Raw genomic sequence first — 25,199 nt, 5'->3', positions numbered from 1 at the left:
TCCATGCTGAGCATAGAGCCTGCTTAAAATTCTCTCTCTCTCCCTCTGCCCCTCTCCCCTGCTCATGCGCTCACTCTCTCTCTAAAATTAGAAAAAAAAATACAACTAAAACCTAGTCAGAATGAAATTGCAAATGCCATAACCAATATGCAAACCTGAGTGGATGTCATAACAACAAGGATGAATGATGTAGAGGAATGAATCAGCAATATAGAAGATAAAATTGTGGAAATTAATGAAGCTAAGAAAAGGGAAAGAAAGGTATTGGATCATGAAGGTAGATTTAGGGAATTCAGTGACTTCTTAAAGTGTAATAACATTCTTATCATAGGAGTCCCAGAAGATGAAGAGAGAGAAAAAGGGACAGAAAGTTTACTTGAGCAAATTATAGCTGAAAACTTCCCCAATCTGGGGAAGGACACAGACACTGAAATCCATGAAGCACAGAAAACTCTCATTAAATTAAAAGCCTGCCATTGCCTAGACATATTATAGTGAAATTCACAAAATAAATACACAAGGAAAGAATCTTAGAAGCAGCAAGAGAAAAGAAGTTCTTAACCTACAAGGGAAGATAGATCATGTTTGCAGGAGATCTGTCCACAAAAATTTGGCAGGTCAGAAGGGAATGGCAGGATATATATATATATATATACATCCAGGATATATATATATATATATATATATATATATATATATATATATATATATATTCAATGTGCTGAATGGGAAAAATATGCAGCCAACAATACTTTATCCAGAAAAGCTGTCATTCAGAATGGAAGGAGAGATAAAGAGTTTCCCAGACAAACACAAACTAAAGGAGTTCATGACTACTAAACCAACCCTGCAAGAAATATTAAAGGGGACTCTTTGTGAAAAAAAAGACTAAAAGCAACAAAGACTAGACAGGAACAGAGAACATCACCAGAAATCCAGCTTTACAGGTAATGCAATGGAACTAAATTCATATCTTTCAGTAATCACTCTGAATATAAATGGACTAAATGCTCCAATCAAAAGACATAGGGTATCAGAATGGATTAAAAAAACAAGATCCATCTTTATGGTGGCTACAAGAGACTCATTTTAGAACTAAAGACACCTGCAGATTGAAAGCTGAGGGGAGGGGCACTAGGGTGGCTCAGTCAGTTGAGCGTCTCACTTCAGCCCAGGTCATGATGTCACAGTTCGTGGATTCAAGCCCTATGTCGGGCTCTGTGCTGACAGCTCAGAGCCTGGAGTTTGCTTTGGATTCTGTGTTCCCCTCTCTCTCTCTGACCCTTCCCTGCTTGCACTCTGTCTCTTTTGCTCTCAAAAATAAATAAACATAAAAAATTAATTAAAAAAAAAGTTGAGGGGATCGAGAGCCATTATGCTAATAAACATCAAAAGACAGCTGGAGGAGCCATACTTTTTAAAAATTTTTTAAATGTTTTTATTTATTTTTGAGAGAGAGAGAGGCAAAGCATGAGCAGGGGATGCACAGAAAGAAAGAGGGAGATACAGATTCTAAAGCAGGCTCCAGGCTCTGAGCTGTCAGCACAGAGCCCAATGCCAGACTTGAACTTGTGAACTGTGAGATCATGACCTGAGCTGAAGTCAGACACTTACCAGACTGAGCCACCCAGGCACCCCTGGAGTAGCCATACTTATATAAGACAAACTAGATTTTAAAGCAAAGACTGTAACAAGAGATGAAGAAGGATATTATATCATAATTAAGGGGTCTATCCATCAAGAAGATCTAACAATTGTAAATATTTATGTTCCCAAATTGGAAGCACCCAAATATATAAGTCAATTAATAACAAACATAAAAAAAGTCATTGACTTTAGCACCACACTTAACCACAATGGACAGATAACCTAAGAGGAAAATCAACAAGGAAACAATGGTTTTGAATAACACCCTGGAACAAATGGACTTAACAGATATATTCAGAGCATTTCATCCTAAAGCAGCAGAATACACATTCTTTTGAGTGCACATGGAACATTCTCCAGAATAGATTGCATACGGGATCGCAGATCAGCCCTCCCAAGTTCAAAAAGATTGAGACCATTCCATACATATTTTCAGAATACAATACTCTGAAACTTGAAGCCAACCACAAGAAGAAAATTTGTAAAGACCACAAATACATGGAGGCTAAAGAACATCCTATTTTAAAGAATGAATGAGTTAACCAGGAAATTAAAGACGAAATTAAAAAGTACACAGAAGCAAATGAAAATGCAAACACGGTAGTCCAAAACCTTTGGGCTACAGCAAAGGCAGTCCTAAGGGGGAAGCATATTATAATAGAGGCCTACCTCAAGAAGCAGGAAGTGTCTCAAATATAAAACCTAATCTTACACCTAAAGGAGCTAGAAAAGGAACATCAAATAAAGCCTAAAACCAGCAGAAGAAGGGAAATAGTAGAGGTTAGAGCAGAAATAAACAGTATAGAAACAAACAAACAAAAAAGCCATTAGAACCAAACAACAAAACTGAGAGCTGAGTCTTCAAAAGAGTTAATAAAATTGATAAACCCCTAGCCAGACTCATCAAAAAGAAAAGAGGAAAGACCCAAATAAATAAAATCATGAATGAAAAAGGAGAGATCACAACCAATACCACAGAAATACAAAGAAGCACTTGTTACAAGCATTGTATGTAAGTGATGAATCACTGAATCCTACTGAAACCAGTATTGTACTCTATGTTAACTAACTAGAATTTAAATGAAAATTTGAAAAGGAAAAAAAAAACCTCCTGGAACTAACAGGCAATTATAGTAAAGTTCCAGGATATAATGCTAATATACAAAATATGTATAAGATCTGAATGAAGAAAACTTTAAAATTCTGGTAAACAAATCAAAGAAGAACTAAATAAATGGAGAGAAATTTCATGTTCATAGATAGAAATACTCATTATCAAGATGTCAGTTCTACCCAACTTGTTCTATACATTCAGTAAATCCCAGCAAGTCATTTCATAGACGCTGACAAACTGATTTTGAAGTTTATTCAGAAAATTAAGAATAGCCAACACAGTATTGGAGGAGAAGAAAAAAGTTGGAGAACTGATGGCTACCCAACATTTAGACTTACTATATAACTAAAGTAATCAGAGTAGTGTGATATTGGCAAAAGAGTAGACGTTGATGAATGGAACAGAATACGGAGCCCAGAAATAGACCTTTGTATGTATATGTATATGTATGTAAATATTTACATGTGTGTATATGTTTGTATATACTTACATATATTTATACACATATACATTTATAGTCAACTTAAAAAAAATTTTAAGTTTTTTTAATGTTTGTTTATTTTCGAGAGAGAGAGAGAGACAGAATGCGAGTGGGTGAGGGGCAGAGAGAGAGAAGACACAGAATCTGAAGTAGGTGCCAGGCTCTGAGCTGTCAGTACAGAGCCCAATGCAGGGATCAAACTCCAGAACCTCAAAATCATGACCTGAGCCAAAGTCAAACAGACACTTAGCTGACTGAGCCACCCAGGTGCCTCTGTAGTCAACTGTTTTTTGACAAAGTAGCAAAGGCAACACGATGGACACAGTCACTGCAACAAATGGTGCTGGACCAACTGGATATCGACATGCCCCCCTCCCCACCCCCCCCTACGAAAAAAAAAAATGAAACTAAGTAGACTTTACACCCTTCATCAAAATTAGCTCAAAATGGATCATAGGCCTAGTATAAAATGCAAGACTATGCAACTACACAAGCTAAAACAGAAGAAAACTTAGAGACCTTGGATATGGTTATGCCTTTTTCAAAAAAAGATTTTATTTTTCAGTAATCTCTACACCCATTGTGGGGCTCGAACTTAGCAACCCAGAGATCAAGTTGCATGCTCTCCCTGTTGAGCCCACCAGGAACCCCTGGTTATGCCTTTTTATTTTTGTTTTTTAATTTTTTTTTTTTTACATTTATTTATTTTTGAGAAACAGAGTGAGACAAAGCATGAGCGGGGGAGGGGCAGAGAGAGGAGACACAGAATCTGAAGCAGGCTCCAGGCTCTGAGCAAGAGGTCAGCACAGAGCCTGATGTGGAGCTCGAACCCACAAACTGTGAGATCATGACCTGAGCTGAAGTCTGATGCTCAACTGACTGAGCTACCCAGGCGCCCCTGGTTATACCTTTTTAAATAAAACACCAAGAACATGGTCCATGAAAGAAATAATTGTAAGCTGGACTTCATTAAAATAAAAAACCTTTGCTCTGTGAAAGACAGTCAAGATAGTGAGAAGTCAAGCCACAGAGTGAGAGAAAATATTGGCCAAAGACACATCTGATAAAAAACTGTTATCCAAGATATATAAAGAACACCTAAAACTCAGCAATAAGAAAAAACCTAATTTTAAAATGAACCAAGGGCCTTAACAGACACTTCACCACAGAAGATGTACAGATGGCACATAAGCATATTAAAAGATGTTCCACATCATATGTCATCAGGGAACTGCAAATTAAAACAGTGAAGTACCACTGTGTACCTATTAGAATAGCCCCAATCCGGAACACTGACAATACCAAATGCTGATGAGGAAGTAGAACTCTCATATAATGCTGGTGAGGATATGGTATACCCACATTTGAAGATAGTTTCTTACAAATGAAAATGTTTTTTTACAGAATGAAACATACTCTCACCACAATATCCAGCAGTTGCATTACTTGGTATTTACCCAAAGGAGTTGAAAACTTTTGTCCCTTGAAAAACCTGAACATGAATGTTTAAAGCAGCTTTATTCTTGGAAGAAACTAAGATGCCCTTTAGTAGGTGAATGGGTAAATAAACTGTGGCACATCCAGGCGATTGAATATTATTCAGAGCTAAAAAATAAATGAGCTTCAAGTGATGAAAAGACATGGAAGAAACTTAAGTGCATATTGTTAAGTGAAAGCCACCATTCTGAAAAGGCTATGTCCAAGTATATGACATTTTGGAAAAGGCAATACTGGAGTCAACAAAAGGATTGATGGTTGCCAGGAGTAGGATTGGGAAGAGATGAATAGGCATACCACAGAGGATTTGTAGGAAGTGGAAATACTCTGTATAATGTTATAATGCTAAATATAAGTTACTATGCTTTTGTCCAAACATAGAATTTACATAGCAAGAATGAAATATGTATTTGTGTGTGTGTGTATATACCCACACACACATATATACGTACATGTATGTATGCCATTTTGGTATCTGATGTTGATAATGGGGGAAGGCTATACATGTGTGGTGACAGGATACATATGAGAAATGTTTGTCCTTTTCTCTCAGTTTAAATCCTGAAACCAACTTAAAACATAAGGTCTTTTTTTTTAAATTCAGGAATATATTAGAATAACTTTCATCAATCCTTAAAAAATTATTAGAGAAAAAATTGAAAAAAAACCATTCTATGTATCTGTAAGTGAATACATTCTCTTAATATTTGCTCTCTAAGATGTGTACATAAATTTTATTTTATAATAGATGTGTCTTTTTCATGGTGGCTGATGACTATGACATTAATCACATTTAGATTTAATTTATAGAATACTTTATTTTTGGTTTTTCTTTTTTTTTTAATACTTCATAATGTTCTTTTGGATTACCATTGATTAGAAATGTTTTAATTCTGTAGATTTTACTGAAAACTAAGCATGGCTCTATTTAGCTCATCAAAATGAAGTTTTGTAGTAATTTTTTTTATTTTTATTTTAGAGAGCTAGGGTGAACAAGTGGGGGTGAGGGGCAAAGGAAGGGAGAGAAAATCCTAAGCAGGCTTCACGATCAGCGCCGAGCCTGATGCAGGTGTCAATCCCACGACCATGGGATCACGACCTGAGCCAAAATCAGGAGTCAAACACTCAACCAACCAAGCCAGCCAGGCACCCCTGTAGTATTTTTCTTTAATCAAACTTTGTTTGCCAGTTAAATTTGCCCTAACATTTTTCATGATTAAATCGTGTTTAACCATGAAATCTATGTAACACATAGAATATATATAGGTAATAAAAATTCTACTTGAAAATCGTTTTTTTAAGAAATATTAGACTGTAACACTTTATGAGATTGAGAAACTTTTCATCCTGTCCATTAGTGTTATGCATTGAAATAAACATGTTTCCCCACCCCTCGCCCCAAATTCATATATTGAAACCCTAATCCCCAAGGTGATGATATTAGTGGTGGGAACCATGGGAAATAAACAGGTTTAGTCTGTGTTATTATGGTGGGACCCTCATAATTGGATTAGTACCCTTGTAAGAAGAAGGAGTGAGCCATGTGAATACACAATGATAAGACAGCAGTCTATAAACCAGGAAGTGGAGCCTCACCAGTTACCTTGATCTTGGACTTTCTAGCCTCCAGAACTGAGAGATATATGTTGTCTGTGATATTGTTATAGCAGCCCAGGTAACTAAATAAGATGTTATAAAATAAGTGGTAATAAGTACTAGTAATAGAAAATAAATAGTATAAAAAATTAGAAGTGGTATTTATAATTCGTAGAATTTACTCTTTTATAATTGCTTTGCGAATTCATGCCTGATATTAGGAAAGTAGTATCTTTGAATTGCCAGACTTTATTATTTATTATTTTTTTTAAATTTTAATTCCAGTATATATAACATACAGTGTTACATTAGTTTCATGTTACAGTAGGGTGATTTAACAATCCTATATGTTACTCAGTGCTCATAATAATAAATGTACTCTTAATCCCCTTCACCTATTTCACTCATCCCCGAACCCAGCTACCTTCTGGTAACCATCAGTTTGTTCTCTATAGTTAAGAGCATTTTTTGCTTTGTTTCTTTTTGTTGTTGTTGTTGCTCATTTGTTTTGTTCTTTCAAGTCCACATATGAGTGAAATCATGTGGTATTTATCTTTCTCTAACTGACTTTATTTTGCATTATACTCTATAGCTCCGTCCATGTTGTTGCAAACAGACTTTATTATTTAAATGATTAGTGTTTATGGTAGAAATTGTCATCTACAAATAAATTGTTGAGTTTAGTAGCAAATAAGATAAAATAAAATTATTCAAATATTTATATTCTACATGTTTGAATAGGAACTCATTGAGTTAGTTATGTTATCTTTCTATAATTTAAAAGGAAGAAATTGACATTTAAAATTTTTATAGATTGAAGAAGTATTTTAAATAGACTTGAAATATTTTCTATTTAAAAAGTCTTTTAATTGTTAAAAAATTAAAAATGGGAAGTAATTAAAATGTGACCACTTTCACATTTTCTCTTGATTTGGAAATATATAAGCTGTCAATACTATCTCTCATTGATAGTATAAATCACTAAACAAGTTATCCTAATAAAATTTTGAAAGTGTTTAAAACAGGAAACTGGTTTTTTTTAAACAGTCTTTTAAAAAAGTCTTTTAAATAGAACTGAAGATACAGTTCATACTCTAAATTTCTTCTAAAAAGCCATTATTATGGATTGATTTTTTTTTTTTTCAGACACACTATTGCTTCTTTTCCTTTCTTCTTGGGAGAACTGTACAGTATTTTCACTTTATTTCTTTCTTTGTTTGTTTATTAAAGTAGAGTTAGGGGCACCTGGGTGGCTCAGTCGGTTGAGCGAGCGACTTCAGCTCAGGTCATGATCTCATGGTTTGTGAGTTCGAGCCCCGCGTCGGGCTCTGTACTGACAGCTCGGAGCCTGGAGTCTGCTTCAGATTCTGTGTCTGCCTCTCTCTGACCCTCCTCCGTTCATGCTCTGTCTCTCTCTGTCTCAGAAATAAATAAACATTAAAAAAATTTAAAAAAAAATAGAGTTGGCATACAATGTTGCATTAGTTTCAGGTGTACAACATAGTGATTTGGAAAACTCTATACATTATTCTATGCTTACCACAAATGTAGCTACTGGCACTATATGATGCTATTATATAGTTAATACCATTAACTATATTCTCTTTCATCCCTGTGACTTAATTCATTCTATAACTGGAAGCCTGTACCTTCCGCTCCTTGTTTTTAAATACAAAAGACAGACTTTTCAAAAATATATGAATAAAACTTTCTATATGTCCTTCAAATTTTCATAGATGTTAAAATATGAGAAAGAAAGATAGTATTAATGTCAAATTCTCAAAGCTTTTTAAAAGAACATTTATCTAAAAGGTGAATAGCCAACTCTTCTAGGATTGCTTATATTTGTGACTTATTTAAAATAAATTCATTATTTTGAGGCAGTTGGTAAGACAGAATTTGAAAACTTTACGCTCATATTCAGTGTTGTGTTGTAGTTTCATAATTTATCATAGACATTCAGTATGCTTTTCATTAATATTTTAAAAGTATCTTAAAATAGTTTCCTGTTTTATTTTATTATTTTTTTAGTTTCCTGTTTTAAACACTTTCAAAATTTTATTAGGATAACTTGATTCATTTATTTATACTAGCAATGAGAAATAGTATTGACAGTTTATATATTTCAGAGTCAAGAGAAAATGTGAAGGTGGTAACATTTTCATTACTTCCCATTTTTAATTTTTTAACAATTTCTAAGGATTCTTACATGTTTGACTTTTTCTACCAGTAAGGCATTTGTATTGTAATGCCATATGAGTAAAAGTCCCAGGACTATGGACTCCTATAGTGGAGATAAGTAGCTAAGATCAATACATAGGTTGGAGGAATTCTAAATTCATACGATGCAGTGTAATACAGGATGAATAAAATCCATTGGAGTATTTGTGGATGTGGTATTACAACTGGACCCCGCCATAGGGATAGGATTCAAATAGAAGTGAGGGGTGCCTGGGTGGATCAGTTGGTTAAGCATCCAACTCTTGATTCCAGCTCTGGTTATGATTCTACGGTTCCTGAGGTCAAGCACCAAGTTGCTTGAGATTCTGTCTCCCATCTCTGCCCTTCCCCAACTCACACTTTCTTCTCTCAAAATAAGTAAATAAACTTCAAAAAAATATGTAATTGAGGGGGACCTGGGTGGCTCAGTAGGTTAAGCATCCGACTTCAGCTCAGGTCATGATCTCGTGGTTCATGAGTTTGAGCCCCTCATTGGGCTCTGTGCTGACAGCTCAGAGCCTAGAGCCTGCTTTGGATTCTGTGTCTCATCTCTCTGCCCCTCTCCTACTTGCTTTCTCTCTCTCTCTGTCTCTCTCAGAAATAAATAAACAAAAAATTTAAAAAATACATGTAAGTGAGAAGCTATATTTGGGGTGACTGAATAATCAAAGCACAGAGACAAAATATTAGATTTTCATCCACTGACATTTATTCTAAGTTCCATGAAGAATGAGAATTCAGGGGTTTTTTTTCTAATCATGGCTTTTTAATAGTGTTAATGTGCCTGGGCCAACTTAAATATTGATTTAATCTATAAGATCCAGCAATGTCCTTTGGAATGGCATGCTCCAAGGGATACTTGTTCTTCAGCTGTGTGTCATTGTCCCTTCTGAGGCTACTGGGTATGTCTAACTCCATCCTGTATTCCTTGCTCTGTCACCACATGCTATTTCTAATATCTGAGATAACTAGAGACCATATTTGCAAACCTGGGCACTCAGTAAATGTTTTTGTTTTTTTTTTATTTTAGAGAGAGAGAGAAAGAGCTCAAGCAGGGGAGAAGGGAAGAGGGAGAGAGAAAGGAAGAATCTCAAGCAGACTCCACACTCAGCACAGAGGCAGACTCATTTAAATGTTAAACAAAGGAGCAAACAAGGAAGTTTTGGGATTTTGTTTTTTGTAAGTTGCTTAAAATAGTTAAGTGGTAATTATATGATAGTAGTGTATATTCACTAAATATGTTTTGGACAGGTAGAGTAAATATTGTTGCTGAGAAATCTTCAGTTTAAGACACTATTTAATTGTGTAAGACATGATTATACTCATTAGAAATATAAAAATTGTTAGTACTTTTGGATACTATTATATGAATAGAAAACTTTTATTGAAAAAATTTTTTTAATTTTATTTTTGAGAACGAGAGAGACAGATCATGAACAGTGGAAGGGCAGAGAGAGAGGAAGACACAATCTGAAGCATGCTCCAGGCTCTGAGCTGTCAGCACAGAGCCCGACACAGGGTTAGAACCCAAGAACTGTGTGATCATGACCTAAGCTGAAGTTGGATGCTCAACTGACTTAGCCATGCAGGCACTCCTGAATAGAAAAATTTTGATTCCAAGAGCTATTAAGAAAGAAAACATTGATTCAGGGCAATATTAAAAGTCAACTGACTGTTATATGGAAATATGGTGGAAAGGACTAATTTTATTTTTATTTATTTATTTATTTATTTTTAAATGTTTGTTTATTTTTGAGAGAGGGAGAGACAGAGTGCAAGTAGGGGAGGAGCAGAGAGGGAAACACAGAATCTGGAGCAGGCTCCAGGCTCTGAGCTGTAAGCACAGAGCCCGACGTGGGGTTCAAACCCACAAACCGTGAGATCATGACCTGAGCTGAAGTCGGATGCTTAACTGACTGAGCCACCCAGGCACCCAGACTAATTATTTTTATTACGTGAAGTAGCAGTAGCTCCTATTAAAATATTTTTATATATATATATATATATATATATATATATATATATATATATATTTTAGAGAGAGAATGCCCACATGAGCAGGGGAGGGGACAGAGGTGGGGAGAAAGAGAGAATCTTAAGCAGACCTCACGCTCAGTGTGGAGCCTGACATAGGGCTTGATCCCAGCACCCTGGGATCATGACCCAAGCTGAAATCAAGAGTGAGACACTCAACTGATAGAGCCACCCAGGTCCCCATAAAATATTTTTATGTTAAAAAGAAAAAGACTTTATAATAGTATGCCACGTATAGTATTTGATAAAAGGGCTAAACGTTCTTATATGTATGGTACAGCAATACCTGTTAGTAAAATGATTTTACCAGAAGGAATGAAATCTTTCAATTTGTAACAACATGGATGGAGCTACAGTGTATTATGCTAAGTGAAATAAGTCAGTCAGAGAAAGACAAATACCATATGATTTCCCTCATATGTGGAATTTAAGAAACAAAACAGATGAACATATGGGAAGGGAAAAAAGGAGAAAAGAACGAGGGAAACAAACATAAAAGACTCTTAAAAATAGAGAACAAACTGAGAGTTGATGGAGGGGATGGTAGGGGATGGGCTAGATGGGTGATGGCGTTTAAGGAGGACACTCGTTAGGATGAGCACTGGATGTTGTATGTAAGTGACGAATCCCTGAATTCTACTCCTGAAACCAATATTTCACTGAATGTTAACTAACTGGAATTTAAATAAAAATTTGAAAATAAAACAAGAAAGAAAAAAAAAGTAAAATCGTTTTATATTGAGGGGAATAGTAGGTTTTTGGGAGATATACTTAGTTTCCCAAGATACTGCAATGAGTGTTCTGGCAATGGTGGTTAGTGGAGTAATGTGTACTAGCCAAACTGATAATTATTGGTAATTTGCATTGACTCTTTTTCATTTGAATATTTAAAAGGATTTTGGAAACACTAATTAAACCTTTCACAACCTCTCATAATAGATATTATCAAATAATTACGTATTTCATATGAAAAAAACAACAGTTGAGAGAAGCAAAGTTATTTACCTAAGATCACATATTGTTTAACTGATAGAACCTGAATAGTTTCAAATTCCCAGTAATCAGTTCTAACTCCTATGTAAAGTAAAATTAGTATAATAACACCTAAGTAATGCTATTGCAGCTCCAAGAATAAAAATAGTAAGTCACAGTAATTTAAAGAAACCTCTTTACTGGGGCACCTGGGTGGCTCAGTCAGTTAAGCATCCGACTTTTGGTTTCAGCTTAGGTCATGATCCATGGTTCCATGAGATCAAGCCCTGCGATGGGCCTATGCTGACAGCGTAGAGCCTGCTTGGGATTCTCTCTCTGCCACTCCCCCACTTATTCTTTGTCTTTCAAAATAAATAAATAAACTTAAAAAAAAATTCTTTACTAAAACGAAGTATCTTTTACTAAAACTAATTCCAGGTTAATTTCTATTAAGTATAGGTAAACATTCTTTAAGATATAAGGAGACAGTAATTTCATTTGATATTTTTAATATCGTGTTCATTAGGTTTTTCATGTGGGCTGTATTCTGGTAAGCAAAGCTCAAGAAAAGCCAAAAGTAGTATGGACTGTGAATCAAATGCTCTCTTATATAGACATTATGATAAACCTGTAATTTATTAAACCTGACTATTTAAGGAAAAATAATTTTCTAGTAGAAAAAGAACCTTAAAAGAATTTCCTTCTGTATGTAAGACTGTTGTTTTATTTTGCATTTAGTTAACAAGTTTTTTCTTCTACAGTTGTCATTACTGATTAAATGCCACATAGTTTATGAATTATTTTAATGCCATGGTAGGAGTACAGTATCTATAGTAATTACCTTTATACTATATTGACCATTGAGTCGGTGAAGATTAGTCAGTTGCAATATTGCTCTGGAGCAGTATTACCGTTGCAATACTAGAGTAAACATACCTCAGACCATTAAGAGCCTGACAGTTCTTCATCCAGGAAAAACAAACAAAATATTCACAAAAATGTTAAAAGATAGACTGGATAACTGAAGTAACCACAAATGCATGAATCTGAATCTCCCTACACATCCTCCAAAAAACAATAAAGAACAAATAAAACTATACATAATCCCATGTTTTAACATAACTAGAACAAAGAGAGTATTCAAACTTCAGATTATCTGTAATAGAAAAATGAATATCAAATTATAATAAGCCATCATTCATGCCCCTGTGGAAGCCACCACAGCAAGGGTGGTCTGGGAAAAATTGCACAGAACGAGAAAGGAGCTAGTGACATGCTTACGATTGATTAAAATCACTTTCAGGAAAGGAAGTTCTTCCCTAAATACTGAAGTTTTGAGAAAAAAAGCTTACTTATAAATCAGAGCACACTATAGGAAAGGGACTTACATGTTTGTAAAGGACACACAGAAGCAATTTTGGAAAGGCATATCTTTTGGGGAAGAAAGGTAAAAAATGATGGGAAATTGCCCTTTGGAAACTAAATAGTTAAAAGGAAAAAAAAAAGCAGGAGAGGAAAATTTAGGATCCTGCAAGACAGAAGAATATTTTTAAAAACAGAAGGGCAAATCCCTTCATATTGCCCTGCCCCCAGATCCAATCAGTAAAGAAATCATTCTTTACTAAAAGCAGAGGATATTCTATCCTATGTAAGATACAGGGATCTTATAAACTGCCCCAGTCATTCCTGTTCACAGAAATGCAGAAGTGACAGGAACTTGAACTACATAAAACTAATTTCTAAAAGGAAAGAGAAAATGAGGATAAAAAGTTTTGTTTCAGTTGATGAAAATGGCTATTACCCCTCACTCCCCCACCAAAAATAAACGGCCTAAAGATAGACATAGTTCCATGGAATAGAACTGAACGTACAAGAATAAACGTCTTTATGGTCAGCTTATTTTCACCAAGGATGCCAAGAAAACTCAATGGGGAAAGAAAAGTATGTTCAACAAATGGTGCTGGGACAAATGGATATCAACATGTAAGGAGATAGAGAATAGATTTAGTGGTTGCCAGGGACTGAGGAAAGCAGAAATTGGGAGTTACAGATAATGGGTACAGGGTTATGTGATGAAAATGTTTTGGAAGTAGACGGTGGTGATGGTTGCATAAATGTGAATTGAGTATTTTATGTAATAGTTTGCTAGGATTGCCATCACAAATACCACAGACTGGGTGACTTAAACAATGCAGTTTATTTTTAACAGTTCTGAAGGCTAGAGGTCTGAGATGAAGGTGTCAGCATGGTCGATCTTATTCTGAGGCCTCTCTTTGGCTCACAGATGGCTGTGTTCTCACTGTGTCCTTACATGATCACCTTATGGTCTGTGTGTTATCTGTGTCGAATCTCCTCTTCAGATGAGGACCATTCATAGTGAATTAGGGCCCATCCATATCTCCTCCTTCTACCTTAATTACTTCTTTAAAGGTCCTGTCTCCAAATATAGTCACATTCTGAGGTACTAGATGAATTCAACATATGAATTTGGGATAGGAGGGTACACTTTATCACATATCAGTGTAAAAAGGTAAATTTTATGATATGGGAATTATAGCTCAATTAAAAAAATATTATAAGAACCTCCTTTGCAAACCTCTTTTTAAATACAATTGAAAATCTAGTTGATAAAGGTAATTTCCAAGGTAAATATGGTTTTTTGAAACTGTTGGGGCACCTGGGTGGCTCAGTTGGTTAAGTGTCTGACTCTTGATTTCAGCTCAAGTCATGATCTCACACTTTGTGAGATCAAGCCCTGCATTGGGCTCTGCACTAACAACGCAGAGCCTGCTTGGGACTGTCTCTCTCCCTCTCTCTCTGCTCCCCACCCCCACCCCAGTAAATAAATAAATAAATATTTAAAAAAAAAAAAACACCTGACACATTTGACATTTGAGATACTCTAATTTCTGTAGAAGACATAGAAGATAAAAAAGAAAGAGAAAGATAAGAGAAAGATAAAAAAAAAGACCTACTTTTTAAAAAAGCACCAGGCCCATATAGTTCCACAAGGATATTTTATGAAATATCTAAACACCAAATAGTCTTAGTGCTCTATAAATTATTCCAGACCATTGAAAGTGAATAATACCAATTCTTAAAGATAGTGCAAAAAAGAAATTATAGACTGATATCAACTATAAATAGATAAAATATTACTTAAATTCCTGTACATTAAGAAAATAATATGACAATGTGGGATTTATTCTGGGAACACAAGGTTGGCTAAATATTAGGAAACCCATTAATAGAATATGCCATATTGTGTGCATATATTTATATTTTATTTATTTATTTATTTATTTATTTATTTATTTATTTATTTATTTATTTATTTTTGAGAGAGAACGTGAGCCAGGAAGGGTAGAGAGAAAGGGGACAGACAGGCCCAAGCTGCCCGCATCAAGCCTGATGTGGGGCTCAAACTCACATGAAATCATGGCCTGCGCCAAAGTTGGATGCTCAACTTACTGAGCCACTCAGGTGCCCCTGCCATGTTGTACATAACAAAACAAATCATATATAGACACTTAAATGACCTTCAAAAATAAACACCTAGTAAAAACACTCAACAAAGAGGAATCAATGAATATTTTCTTAACATCTTCTTAATGCGCAACACTAAGGGCATTTTCACTACTAACATTAGGAACAAGGCAAGGGTATCCAGTAACACTATTAAACATTTTACTGGAGATATTAGGCAATGCAATTAAACCAGAGCAATCAGTAGAGTCATAACAGTTAGAAAATAAGGCAACAGTCTCTATTTGCAGTTAAGGTAGTATACCTAGAAAAGCCTAGAGCAGGGATCAGTAAAGGAACCCAGTAACCAAATCTAGTGATATCATTTTGTTTGTGTATTGTGTGTAGCTACTTTTCCTTCCACTGGCCTGGTTGGAGAGTTGTGGTAAAAATGGTCTGGCCCAACAAAGCTGAAAACATTTTAACGTCTTACAGAAAGATTGTGTACTCCTGACCTAGAGAATCATTAAAACTAACTCAGACAAAATAATTCAGTAACCACTAAGCTATAAAATTAGGATTCAGTATAATTCAATAGAACCTAAAATCCTTTACATATACAACCACTTATCAGTTAGCAGATATAATGTTAGGGAAAACCCCAATTTAACACCAACAAAGAAGATAAAATACTTAGGAATAAATATAACAAGAATTATACAAAAGCTATTTGAATAAATCTTTAATATACTTCTTAAAGATACACAACTAGATTTGAACCAATGAAAAGATAGTTCTCCTTAATTTATAATTTTAATATAATCTTAATGAAAATGCCATCATGCTTTTTTATAGAGCTAGATGAGTTGATATGGAAGTCATCTATGTAAACATAGCTGGGAAATGTTTCAAGTACTTAGCATCTATGGATCCTACAACTAATACATAAAGAGTTGACAAAGGAGGGTGGTTTTACAGTGTCAAAATACCTCCCCACAAGACCCTTACTAATCACTGAAGGAAAAAAATTGCAACTTTACAGTAGAGGCACCATATTTACCAAGTTGTCAACATTGTTAGTAATGGGACAAATAGACATAATATATCCTGATAGTATGTACTGAGAGGAGCATAATATCACTTCCGTGGTATTACAAAATATGTAACATGTCCCACAATTCTCTGATCAATTAATCATTAACAATGGAGGAAAGAATATGCAATGGGAAAGAGATAGTCTCTTCAATAAATGGTGTTGGAAAAACTGGACAGCTACATGCAAAAGAATGAAAATGGACCACTTTCTCACACCATACACAAAAATAAACTCAAAATGGATTAAGGACCTAAATTTAAGACTTGAAGTCATAAAAATCTTGAAAGAGAACACAAGTAGTAATTTCTCTGACATCATCCATAGCAACATATTTCTAGATGTGTCTCCTCAGGCAAGGGACACAAAAGCAAAACCAAACTGTTGGACTACATCAAAGTAAAAAGCTTCTGCACAGTGAAGGGAATAATCAACAAAACTAAGAGGCAACCTACAGAATGGGAGAAGATATTTGCAAATGACATATCTGATAAAAGGTTAGTAGTAAATGAAATATCTTATAAAAGGTTAGTATGCAAAATATATAAAGAATTGATACAACTCAACACCCAAAACACACAAAAAATCCAATTAGAAAATGGGCAGAAGACATGAGACATTTCTCTTCATGACAGTTTGACAAACCGATTGTCAACAAACACATGAAAAGATGCTCAATATCACTCATCATCAGGGAAAAACAAAACTACAATGAGATACCACTACCCATTTGTCAGAATGGCTAAAATTTACAGCATAGAAATAAGAGGTCTTGGAGAGGATGTAGAGAAAGGGGAACCCTCTTACACTGTTGGTGGGAATGCAGACTGGTGCAACCACTGTGGAAAACAGTATGGAGGTTTCTCAAAAAGTTAAAAATAGAACTACCCTATGATCCAGTAATTGTACTACTAGGTATTTACCCAGAGAATACAAAACTACTAATTCGAAGGAATACAAGCACTGCAGTGTTTATAAAGCAGCATAATCTACAGTAGCCAAATTATGAAAAGAGCCCAAATGTCCATCAAGTGCTGAATGGATAGAGAAGTGGTGTATATATATAAAAAGGAATATTATTACAGCTATAAACAATAATAAAATCTTGCCATTTGCAATGACATGGATGGAGCTAGAGAATATTATCCTAAGCAAAATAACTCAGAGAAAGACAAATAACATATGATTTCACTCGTGTAGAATTTAAGAAACAAAACAAATGATCATAGGGGAAAAAAGAGAAAGGCAAACCAAGAAATAAACTCTTAACTGTAGAGAACAAACTGATGGTTACGTGGGGGGGGGGGGGGGCGTCTGGAGGGATGGGTTAAATAGGTGATGGGGACTAAGAAGTGCACTTGCTGTATTGGGGCACCTGGGTGGCTCAGTCAGTTGGGTGGCCACCTTCAGCTCAGGTCATGATCTCACAGTTGGTGGGTTCAGGCTCCGCGTCGGGCTCTGTGCTGACAGCTCAGAGCCCGGAGCCTGCTTAGGATTCTTTGTCCCCTCCTCTCTCTCTGCCCCTCCCCCACTTGTGCTCTGTCTAGCTCACTCAAAATAAAATGTTAAAAAAAAAAGTGCACTTGTTAAGATGAGCACTGGATCTTGTATGTAAGTGTTGAATCATTAAATTATACACAGGAAACTAATATTATACTGTATGTTAATTAACTGGAATTTAAATAAAAACTTTTAAAAAAGACATGAAGACACTTTTCTACAAAGAAGATATACAGATGGCCAACATGAAAAGATGTTCAACATCATTCCTCATCAGGGAAATGCAAATCAGAACTACAATGAGATATCACCTCACACCTATTAGAATGGCTGACATCAACAAGAAATAAGTACTGGTGAGAATATGGAGAAAAAAGCCTCTTGCACTGTTGATGGGAATGCAAACTGGTGCAGCCACTGTGGAAAACAGCATGGAGGTTTTTCAAAAAGTTAAAAATAGAGTGCTTTCTTCAGCAGTGCATGTACTATAATTGGAATGATGTAGAGCAGATTAGCATGGCACTCCTGCACAAGGATGACACTCAAATTTGTGAAGTTTTCCATGTTAAAGAAAAAAATTTAAAAATAGAACTACCCTACCTCTGTAAATCACACTACTGGGTATTTACCCAAAACATACAAAAATGCTAGTTCAGAGGGATACATGTACCCTTATGTTTATTGAAGCACTATTTACAATAGCCAAAATTTGGAAGGAGCCCAAGTGGCCATCAGTAGATGAATGGATAAAGAAGTGATATGTATATACAATGGAATATATTCAGCCATAATAAAGAATTAAATCTTGCCATTTGCAACTACATGGATGAAGGTAGAGATTCTTATGCTAAGTGGAATAAGTCAGCCAGAGAAAGATAAATGCCATACGGTTTCACTCATATGTAGAATTTAAGAAACAAAATAAAGAAGCAAAGGAAAAAGAGAAAGACAAACCAAAAAACAAACTCTTAACCATAGAGAACAAACTGATAGTTCCAAGATGTGTGGTGGGTGGGGGAATGAGGGAGCTAGGTGATGCCGGTTAAAGAATACATTTATGATGAGCACTATGTAATGTATAGAATCGTTGAATCACTAAATTGTACACCTGAGACTTGTATAACACTGTATGTTAGCTATACTGCAATTAAAATAAAAAAAGAAAGAAAGAAACTCTGGGCAGCTGGAAATGTGGGAGCCTTTGCCATATTGTCATCTGATTAGACCAGCTTGGCAGCAGAAACAAACACGTGGGCCATACAGCGACCTCCAAAGGGGTCTTTCAGAGAGAAACCAAAACTGAATGACTCACCTGGAACACCTGATGAATGGTGAAACTCACCCAGCCAAACAAATGCAAAACCCTTCTCATCCAGACCATGGAAGTGGAAACCCTGGCCCATCCTGCTAGTAGCACTGAGTGGATATCACTCTCATTTTCAGTGGATCTGTTTTCTTCTGTGTATACGTGTGTGTGTGTGTGTGTGTGTTTTATTTTTAAAGAGAAAATAAAATGCAAATGAACTTATAAAAAAAAATGTAACCTGAATTTAAACATGAAAAAACTTCAATTAAACCCAAACTGAGGGATAGTTCACCAAAAATGGCCCATTGTTTTAAAAAAATGTCAAGGTCAAGAAAAACAAAGAATGAGGAACTTGCTTCAGATCAAAGTCTAAAGAGATATGACAGTTAAATACAGTGTATGACACTGGGCTGAGTCATTGGTCAAGATGGAAAAAGTTACTTTTATTTTATTATTCTATTTTTGTCGTAAAAGATAGTAGTGGAACAATTGGCAAAATGTAAAGGTCTATAAATTGGATAGTGCTATGTTAATGATAAGTGCCTTATTTTAATTAATGTACTTTTTGAGGAACTACATTGAAATATTTATAAAGGGGAATGATGTCTGCAACTTGTTTTCAAATTCAGAAAAGTCTGTAGAGGGGAGAGAAAGACACTGATAAAGCACATGTTAAGTTTGGGGAATCTGAATGAAGAAGGGTTTATGGAAATTGTATTGTTTAAAAAATAAACTTCTAAGTTTTGGAATAATTTCAGAGTTACAGAAAAGTTTAAAAGATAGTACACACTTCGTCCAATTTTAGTTTTCATTTTAAATTACCATGGTACATTTTGAAAACTAAGAAACCAATATTGGTGCATTACTATTAACTAAACCCCTAAATCTGACTTTATTCAGATTTCATCTGTTTTCTACGAATTTTCCTCTAAACTTCAGACCTTAATCACATAATGTCCTTTTTTTTTTTAAGTGTATTTTGAGAGAGAGAGAGAGAGAGAGAGAGAGCGCGCAAGTGTGTGCACAAGCGGAAGAAGGACAGAGAGAGGAGTTGGGGGGAGAGAGAGAGAATCCTAAGCAGGCTGCACACTGTCAGTGCAGAGCCCAATGCAGGGCTCAAACTCTCCAACCATGAGATCATGATCTGAGCCAAAATCAAGAGTCAGGCCCTTAACAGACTGAGCCACCCAGGTACCCCTTAATGTCCCTTTTCTATTCAAAGATGCAGTCCAGTGTACCACATTGCATTTGTTTGTCATCTCTCTTCAGTCTCCTTTGGTCTGTGACAGTTTCTCAGCCTTTTTTAAAAAAAAAAAAAAATCATGACATTGACAGTTTTGAGGAAACTCAAATATCTTAGAAATATTTCTTAGAAATAATCTTAGAAATATTTCTAAGAATATCCCTCAGTTTTGTTTTTTGTATGTATTTGTCATGGTTAGACTGGGGTTATGGCTTCTTAGAATACTACAGAAGTGAAGTACCCTTCTATCACATCATATCAGGAGTAGATGCTATCAACATGGTATCTCTGGTGATGTAAACCTTGATATCTTAAGGTAGTATCTGCCAGGTTTCTCCTCTGTAAAGTTGCAATTTTTCCTACTCTGTTTGGGAGGGAGTCACTAAGTCCAGCCCAGTCTCAAAGGCTCAGGTGGGGTGCAGGTTAAGCCTCACCTCCTGGACAGGATAGTTTCTATGTTATATCATTTGGATTCCTTTATAATGGATATTTGACTCTTTTCTGTCTATTTATTATTTATATTTCTATGGACTCATCTGTATTTATTTCATTCTTTGAGTTAAATCTAATACATTATTTATTCTATCACCGAAATGGTTCCAGCTTTAACTATTGGAAATCCTGGTGATCTCCTATGGCCTTTTGATATATCCCCATCCTTTTGGTTTGTGAGCTTTGCCTTGCTTTTTGATATTTCCACATGCTTCTCTTTTATCTTGTATTTTCCTTGTCCCTGTCCTAAATGGGCTATTTCTCCAGAACCTTGTTCCCTTTATTGAAGAATAATATTTAGAAACCAAGATCTTGGTGCTGAGTGGTTTGTACTATTTTGTAACTTTATTATTATTATTATTTTAACTATTTAGTTTTAAGAGAGAGAGGGACAGAATCCAAGTGGGGAGGGGCAGAAGGAGAGGGAAACACAGAAACCGAAGCAGGCTCCAGGCTCTGAGCTGTCAGCACAGAGCCTGATGCAGGGCTCAAACCCATGAACCGTGAGATCATGACCTGAGCCGAAATCTGGCATTTAACTGACCAAGCCACCCAGGCACCCCTAACGCTATTATTAAATCTGAAGTCACTTCAACATAAAAAGTAAAAAAAACCCAGAGTTAAAAGTTGTAAGAAACATACCCTATTTGTTATTCTTAAGTGCAATACCTTAGTTAATTATGTCAGTTACCAAATGTTACCATTTAAAATTGGTTGATGCTTATTCTTTCTAAATAAAAATTATAGCTTACTTGGTATCTAGAAATTATTAATAAAATTATACAGCTGCAGTAGGACATTTTTGTACGTTTTATTTGCACTTCTTAAAGTGTAAACACTTTCTCATATTTCTCACCTCTTATGAAAAGCATAAAGGTCTGTGATTAAATTCATGACACTATTTACATAACAAAACTAATAACTAAACAGTCTAGCTTAACATGCATACATAAAAGGGCATAGCAGGGGCATAAAGGAGGGAGATCTTGACATTACTCATAACTCTTTCAAGCAATAATACCTCCACCCTCAAATTCCACTTCAGTGAGTAAGAATGATGTAGACAGCTTGGCCTGTTTGACAGGAAATTCCATATAAAAATATAGGATTTCTTGTGGAAGTTTGAAAATATATCTCTTTGATCTGTGACATAAGAAGGTTACTACCCTACCGGATACTTCTGTTCTATATCTTGGAAAGCCGTTTTATTTTATTTATTTATTTTTAAAGTTTATTATTTATTTCTAATAATGTCTACACCCAATGTGGGGCTTGAATTCATGACCTTGAGATCAAGAGTCTCATGCTCTTCCAACTGAGCCAATCAGGCACTCCCTTAGAAAGTCGTTTTAGAAAATATTTTATTTTGTTTTATTTTACTTTGTTTTATTTTTAAATGTTTATTTACTTTTGAGAGAAAGAGAGCGATAGAGAGGGAGAGAGAGAATCCCAGGCAGGCTCTGCACTGCCTCAAACCCACGAACCATGAGACCCTGACCTGAGCCAAAAATCAAGAGTCAGACGCTTAACTAACTGAGCCACCCAGGTGCCCCAAGAAAATAATTTATTGCTTCCAGAATACAATTACAAGTAAAGAAAGTGCAAATGAGGATATAGGTATGCTTTAGCTCTTAGTGACACTAAGAACATATTAACAAACAGTGTAAAAAAGACTGAATAAAGATAGCTACAATGTCTATTGACAATAGCATGGATGGAGCTAGAGAGTATTGTGTTAAGCAAAATAAGCCAGAGAAGGACAAATGCCATATGATTTTACTCTTATGTGGAATTTAATAAACAAATGAGCAAAACAAAAGAGAGAGAGAGAGAGAGGCAAACCAAAAAACAGACTCTTAACTATAGAGAACAAACTGATGGTTTACCAAAGGAAAGGTGTGGGGGTGGGGGGTTAAATAGGTGATAGGGATTAAGGAGTGCACTTGTGATGAACTCTGGGTGTTATATGTGAGTGCTGAATCACTAAATTTTACACCTGAAATTAATATTACATTTATGTTCTCTAACTTGAATTTAAATAAAATTTTTCTTAAAGTCAGCTACAATGTAACAAAGATATAATTTATATGGTCTTATCACATTTTTACATAAAATTTGTATACATGCATAGAAAATTTCTAGATCATTTTTAGGCTACAGGTTGTTACCAATTGGTGTGTCATGAAGTCAGTTTAGTAAGTCACATTGTTTCAAGTTGAATAAAACAATAGAAAATGCCAGTACTAGTCACATAATATAATTACTATTACAGAAACTTTTATTACAGATGTTTATGTGTGTGAGCAAGTGATTTGTGTATTGTAATGTAAAATACATTTCTTATTTTGAATCTAGGTCAAAAAAGGTATTTTTAAAAATACAGTTCTAGGATTGTAGACCAAAAACATTTTAAGAGTGGACCTCCAGGGAGTAGGAGATGGATTTTTGCAGGAGAGGGATTTCAGAAGAAAAGATCTGGAAACTAACTTACTTATTTTATATAAACAATACAGAAAAAGGTAAATCCATGTAAAGTGGTGATTTAATTTGCAGTGTCCAAACAAACTTAGTATTATTCTGCCCAATCTTCTCTACTGTGATGTATCTCTTCATATCTCTGTAGAAGCTTCTGGAGCCTAACATCTACCCCTTTCACCTTGCTACTTAAGCATTATTCCTTGGGGTTGGCTAAATGTGCTAATGGAAGTCCTATGTAATGTATAGGAGGATATGAACCATATTAATTTTCTAACATCCTTCTTCCCCCATAAAAATCCGAATTCTGAAATATTGTTGGTCCCAGTATTTCACATAAAAAGTTGTAGATTTTTTCATTGTTGTCTAGCTTCTGCTATTGTTGGTTAAATATTTTATCAATCTTAATTTTCATTCTTTTAGGTAATCCGTTTATTCATTATGGTAGATTTAAGATTTTCTCTTTGTTCTTACTATCCTTACTGTTTTTATCATAGTGTGTCTGGGTAAGACTATTCTGTTTATGCACTATCAATCTGTGGATTTAAATATCTCCAGAATTTTGGAAAATTTTCAGCTGTTATTTATTGAATATTATGTTCTCTTATTCTCTTGAATAATTTCTGGAAATATTCTTAGATATATGTTAGAGCCTTTAGAAGTATCTGTCCTGTCTTTTAAATGTATTTTCCTATTTTTGTATCTATGTCTTTCTCTATTGAGAATTCATTGTTAGCACTTTGGTAAACAGTGTTGTCTAATCAAAAACTATTTCCTTAACTTTTTCTTTACAAACACTTTTTCTTTGTTTATGCAGTGGTTAACTATATGTGCATCAGAAAAGATAAAGGGCGTGGTGTGCGCCTGGGTGGCTCAGTCGGTTGAACATCTAATGCTTGGTTTCAGCTCAGGTCTCACAGTTCATGAGTTTGAGCCCTGTGTTGGGCTCTGCTTTGGCAGTGTGCAACCTGCTTGGGATCCTCTTTCTCCCTTCCCTGCCCCCTCTCTGTTTACTCACTCTCTCTAAAAATAAATAAATAAACTTTAAAAAAAGATACAAGGGGTAGAGGTACATTGCAGTGCAGTTTGACAGTTTCTTAGAACGTTAAACATGCTAACCATACAAACTAGCATTCTTATTCCTAGGTAATTACCCAAGAGAATGAAACTGTGCTCCCACAAAAAACTGCACATTAGTGTTTTTATCAGCTTTTTTCATACTTGGCAAAAACTGGAAACACAAATATCCTTCAACAAATATCCATAAACAAGATATGGTATGTCCATGCAATGGAATATTTCTCAGTAATGCAAAGGAATGAACTGATTGATGCGATGACATGGATGAATTTCATATTTATTATGCTAAGAGAGAAAGAAGCCAGACTGCAAAGGCTACATGCTGTAGTAATTGCACTTATATGAAATTCTGGAAAAGGTAAAACTACTAGGGACAGATCTATCAGCAGTGGTTGCCAGTGGCTGGGTAACAGAGGAGTTGACTACTGTGGTACTCACATTCTAATTTCAAGAACCAAAAAGTGTCAACTTATATGACAAAAGGGACTTGCAGATGTAATTCAGTTAAAGATCTGGAGATGGGCAGTTATCCTGGGTTATCTGGATAAAACCTTAAATCTAATCACAAGAGTTTTTATAAGATGGAGGCAAGAGAAGGTGGCAATGGGACAACAAAGCAGAGATTGGAGTAATGTGGCCAGGAACCAAGGTATACGGGTAGTTTCCAGAAGCTGGATGAAGCAAGAAACAGATTCTTCCTTGAAGCCCTCAGAAGGAATTAGACCTGTCAACACCTTAGTTTTAGTCCAATAAAATTCATTTTAGGAGTGCCTCGCTGGCTCAGTTGGTAGAGCATTCAACTCTTGATTTCAAGGTTGGGAGTTCCAGCCCCATGTTGGGTGTAGAGATTATTTAAAAGTAAAATCTTAAAAAAACTCACGTCAAACTTCTTATGTGCATAAGTATAAACTTGTGTTTTTAAGGCATTAAGTTGCCGTATGTTAGCTATTGTAAATAATGCTGTACTGAACATGATGGTACAGA

The 25,199-nt window shown here is 35.3% G+C and overlaps 1 protein-coding gene and 1 non-coding gene across 2 annotated transcripts in view; both read left to right on the top strand.

The window, feature by feature from the left end:
* BAZ2B (bromodomain adjacent to zinc finger domain 2B) overlaps window positions 1-25,199 on the top strand; it is a 434,498-nt gene that overhangs the window by 20,535 nt on the left and 388,764 nt on the right. The gene's annotated exons all lie outside the window — the stretch shown is intronic.
* Window positions 18,083-18,189, top strand: LOC122228974. The gene has a single exon (XR_006206855.1). It is a non-coding gene; the product is annotated as a U6 spliceosomal RNA (small nuclear RNA).

Source organism: Panthera leo, chromosome C1 (assembly GCF_018350215.1).
Source record: "Panthera leo isolate Ple1 chromosome C1, P.leo_Ple1_pat1.1, whole genome shotgun sequence".
Lineage (NCBI taxonomy): Eukaryota > Metazoa > Chordata > Mammalia > Carnivora > Felidae > Panthera > Panthera leo.
Note: the sequence above shows the minus strand (reverse complement) of the source record. Positions and strands in the feature narration are given on the sequence as shown.